The sequence below is a fragment of the Myxine glutinosa genome, chromosome 10 (genome assembly GCF_964187855.1).
Source record: "Myxine glutinosa chromosome 10, kmMyxGlut1.1, whole genome shotgun sequence".
NCBI classification, from domain to species: Eukaryota; Metazoa; Chordata; class Myxini; order Myxiniformes; family Myxinidae; genus Myxine; species Myxine glutinosa.
The window spans coordinates 60,280,398-60,285,712 of record NC_136270.1 but is presented as its reverse complement, the minus strand read 5'-3'; the positions used below and the strand labels follow the sequence as shown (position 1 = coordinate 60,285,712).

At 44.2% G+C, this 5,315-nt stretch overlaps 1 long non-coding RNA gene across 1 annotated transcript; it reads right to left on the bottom strand.

Annotated features, from left to right (window-relative positions):
• Positions 1-919: 919 nt before the first annotated feature.
• Positions 920-4,115, bottom strand: LOC144894043 (uncharacterized). Its single transcript, XR_013624738.1, has 2 exons — positions 3,293-4,115; positions 920-3,262 (listed from the first exon to the last, which is right to left on the bottom strand). It is a non-coding gene; the product is annotated as an uncharacterized LOC144894043 (long non-coding RNA).
• Positions 4,116-5,315: the final 1,200 nt, after the last annotated feature.

The window sequence follows — 5,315 nt, the reverse complement described above, 5'->3', positions numbered from 1 at the left end:
TAATGGTTCAAACCGTGGGCTGCTAAAACCGCTCGGCAAAATACCATCTTGTCCGTGGTTTCGAACGGAGTTGCCCACCTGCCTCGTGGAGGGATTGCCGGAGGCGTACGGGAATCCCTTGACCAATCGCCTCGGGCAATCCCACCCCACAAGGGAGCGGGGTAGCTTCAGGAGCGGAGACGGCCAGTGCAAATAGAAGGGGGATTAACCCCCCCCCCACCCCACGCTAAGGGGAGCGCCGTACTCCGTTTCCGCAACAATATATATATATATATATATACATATATGTGAAGAATCAGCTCTTCGTTTGCCAAAGAAGTCCACAAATAGCCTGAAATGACGCAGCTTTTTTATTAAAACCAACTTATACAGATCCGGAAGAAGTCAAGACATCTACAGCAAGAACCAGCTTCATGCCACGTCAAGCCTTCCTGGAAACGCATTGATTCTCATTCACTTATATATGAATACGATTATCAGAAAATCTCCGAGAGAACAAAGCGACTGGCGAGAGTCCCTCCCACCGTTATCCCTAGCCCCCACCGTCATCCGCTGTCATTCGGGGGAGTCAGCCCTTCCTTATCATTCGGACCAGATGTTTCTCTGGGCTCCGCGAAAACAGAAATGTAACTCACAGAGAGAAGAGTGCATGCTTGGCCAGAACAAACCCATAAAATATATGGGTTTGTTTACATGAGTAATTCAAAGCATGTTTATACAGAGTCATGCGTCGCTGTGATTAATACAAAATATATATGGTTAAACGATAGGTTTATGTCTGCAATCTAAACATTCTACTAGCGTTACACAAAATCACGCGCGTGAGCGTGATTTTACGACCGGCCTTATCTAGCCTCGAAAAAAGCACACGTATACAATTGTCCAGCACGACCGCAGCGAGCCTTTCCTCGTCCAAAACTAAAACGAAGCAAAAACCCTTTATTAACTTTATGAAAATAGCATTTTTAAACAACATTTAAATCATAACACATTAGCAACCAACGTCTATAACTGAACTTTAGGCAATAACAAATCTACAACTTGACATTCCTTCCTCTTGTCTCGTCGAGACAAAGTATCTTAAGAGACAACGTGCCACATCGGGCTTTATTGAAAAATAATTGTGTAATGCGGGTATCTCCCAAGGGCATATCGTGCGCCCAAAGCGCCTCGCCCGTGCATTTGGCGAACGTGTCGTGTGGTGCGTGCTCGGAGCCTGAGGGCTCAGAACATGAAAGTCCATTAACGTTTCGGATCCACAACGAAGGTGTCTGGTCCAGATGAGGTTCTGCTCCGCCAGAGGGCCACCACCTCCCCTGCGGAACTTGCTCCCCCCACCCTTTGCAGACCCAGTCCTTGCAGATCTTCGAAGTTAATCAACGATCATGCCCATGAGGTCCCTCACGTGCTGCTGTTCTGGGGAATACATAATATTGTCAGTATCTTGTGTCTCAATTTCCTGGTCAGGGTACAGAGCGTAAAAATCCGATTCACTTGAAGCATTTGAACTTAATACATATGAAGCAAAGAGAGGAACTTCCTTTATGTCAAAGTCTCCCTTGGGCGCCTGGTCGGCTTGCGGGTCTAGGATATCCACGTCGGGTCCCTCGACCGCCAGACCCAGCGTCGCAATCAGATCCATAGTTGGGTTGAAAGGGGGCGTGCAGCTGTCAGCTTGTAATACATAAGCAGCGTTAGCCAGTACACGCAAGGGGTTTATAGCACAAGTATCACAGTCATCACATACACCGTTACAGGCAGCAGCCAGTTCCCACATGGGATCCGCACAAGTATCACAGTTGTCACAAAATTCAATACAATTTTCTGGAGCGCTGGTCGCAACTGCCTTGTTGAAGGACCCGTTCAGGTCGACGGCCTCTGTGGTCAGAGCCATAGTCGTTGTCGGCGGCTTCTTCACTTTCCATCCTGTAAAATACTTTCTCATACAGAGGAGGACTAGAGATTTCATTAGTGCCCCCCAAATTACTACCCCGATTATCACAGCCAGTGCGGTCAATAACCACTTCACTATGGTGCCCGTCCATCCCTGGAACCAGTCAGTGAGCCAGCTAAATGTATAAGAATTTTCGCGCGCGATCCGATCGATCGTCAGGGCGTGGCTAGTTTCCCTTAGTCTCACTTCTGCATCACCATTGTACGCATGTGAATTACCGTGTCCAATAGTATGTCATGAGCCGTAGCGGTGTCGTTTGCCACCTTTTCTAGGGCCAAAGCCAATTTATCTATCCGGAAACTATCCATGACTGTGCCCGCTCCTGGGAAGAAGAAACCAAACACCTTTTCCCATAGGCTCCCGTGTAGTTTAGTGGTTCCATCTTCGTTCATGACTGACCTCTTATAACGCCTGTCCAAGGACTTTGGGTCTAGCTCATCCAGTATCTCAACGTCAGGAAGGACTGAACCCAGATAACATGTGCCCCCCCAATTATTTGGTAAATAGGGGTAAGCCTTGTCGCCGCATATAAACATTGTCCCATGGGGTGGGACCAGGTGGGTGGATAAGCACTGGAGTCCCTTTACCACCCCATTAATCCTACTAACCCCCCTAGAGAATGTTATAGCCGTTATGTTGTGGTTGTGTTTATCTTGCAGTACTATTCGTAATGTAATCCCCGAGCTCCCTTGTCCCAGCTTCCCGGGGAGAGTGTAGGCGCATTCTGATTCTCCCATACGCAAGTGTCTGGTGCTTGTATGGCCAACTTACAGTGCGTGGCGTGGATCCACGAGGTCTTGCCCTCGCAAAAGACTGCCGTTGGTGTAGTCAGCAACACCTGGACTGGTCCCTTCCACCTTGGTTCCAAGGCGTTCTTGCAGGTGAAGTGCTCCACGAACACCTGGTCTTTTTCCTCTGGTGGAACACCTGGTCCACAAGTCTCCTGGGAACGCCTGGTCTACAGGTCTCCAATTCATAGATTCAATTCATTCAATTCATAGTTTCATAGAACACCTTTTCTCCAATTTCCTAATCCACTTTTTCAAGTGGATCCAATTTTATCCAATATTCAATTTTTAAATTTAATCCCATTTAATCCAGTCCAATTCAAATTAAATTCAATCCTTCTCTCAGCATCCCATTACCTGTTTCCAACATCAATAAAATAAAATTATAAAATAATAAAAATCAATCATCTCAAATCTCAAATCAATCAAAATCATAAAAATCAATAAAATAATAAAAATAAACGAAAATTACTTCAGCTAGAGTTTCAACTAGAATTAACACAAACAAACCACCATTAACCTCCATTAACACAAACAAACCACCATTAACCTCCATTAACCTCCCCCTATTATTTATTTATTTTCACGAATAAACAAATAATAGAAATAACCTGGTCTACTTCCAATTTCAATTCTGGTCAGTTCTGGTGTCTGGTCACACACAATGTTTTCCTCACCCACTGTGATTCGCTCAAAATAGATTCTCACTGTTATGTCTGAAATTCGTCTCATGAAAACCCATTCAAGAGTCCGGTGTAACAGACAGCCAAACACATAGACACGCCGAAGACCCCAGGGTACCCATCAAACTAGCTTGTCCCCAGATCCACAACACAGCGAAACATGTAACTTTACTAAAACTAGAACGGGCACTCGGTAGAGCGCATACCTTCGCCGCAGCTACTTTTGTTGCCAAAATAAAAGACTACAAGATCTGTGTAGCAAAGCCACACCTACGTTGTCATGCGGGAAGATTTGTTTCAAATTAAACCATTCTATCCCGCCAAAAGTTTGATATTGTAATCACATCCATGACCTTTTCATGACCTTGACCTTGACCTTTGACCCGATCGATTCCAAAATCTAATCAAATGGTTCCCGGATAATAACCTATCATCCCACCAAATTTCATGCGAATCGGTTGAATACTTTTGAGTTATGCGAATAACATACACATACACACACACACAGACATACAAATACACAGCGATCAAAACATAACCTTCCGCTTTTGCGAAGGTAATAATCACTTACTCATAACTAATACTCATAATAACTCATAATTACTTATGTAATTACTCATGCCAATACTTACTTAAAATAATGTAATATCCCAATCTTCACCCCCTATGCAAATCGAAGCACCCCGGACAATCCACAACCAATATCCACCACTGTAGCCGCCTTCCCGATTCCAGGCAGCCACACGCAGCCACATACATCTCCCTCCACGTCACACAAGACAACAGCCAACGAGTGTGTCCACCACACAGAAACCTTTGGCAATGCAACAACCGAACTCCCAGACAACCAACAACAAAACCCAATCCATCTCCATGGCTCATCAAGCAGTTCCAACTTAATCCAGCTTCACATACCGATTTCCCCAAAAACTCGTGAAACTTCACCCCCATTCTGGAAAAACCCTGGACTAAACCCTGACACCCTAAATAACTTCAGACCCATCTCCAACCTACCCTTTCTGTCAAAAGTTTTGGAACGTGCTGTGGCCACTCAACTCAAACATCACCACTCTGCCAATAACCTGTATGAAACATCCCAATCCGGATTCTGCTCCAGCCACCATACTGAAACTGCTCTCCTCAAAATCACCAGCGACCTTTTCTCTCCTCTGATGCTGGCAACCTCAACATTTTCATCCTCCTCACCTCAACGCCTCCTTTGACATCATCAATCACACCATCCTCCTCACCCTGTTTAGACCAGCTTGTGCCTATTAAACCCAAATCAGTTCACTCCCAAGCCCACAAGGACCACCTACTACTCTCAAATTATCCACTCTGGCTCCGGAATCCCAAAAGCACTCTTCTCTACAATAAACAAACTAAATAAACAAACTTTACAACGTGAACAAACTCCTCAGCGCCCTGGATACCGCCACCTGTCATTCAGAGTAGACAACAGCATCTCCTTTCTGGCTTTCAGCATCTCCTTTCTCCTTTCTGGCATCCAAATAAAATTCTGGCTTCAAATCAACTTCCTCGAACTTAACTATGATAAATCTAAATTAATCTTCGTTTGCCCAAAACCACTCACCAAATCCACCCATAACTTTGCCCCCAACATCGATGGTTTCCCAGTATCCACCTTTTATGAATTTTATGAATCTTCTCATTATTCGAAAGTTTACAAAATGTCCCAAATCTGTATATTATTTTCTACTGTGGTTATATTAAACCATTATTTTACATTCGTTACACTTCCTCCAAAATTGTTACACTTCTCAAAACCCGTTACACTTCTCAAATTCGTTACACACTTCTCAAAACCGTTACAATATATATATATATATATATATATATATATATATAAATCCAACTTTCAATAAACTG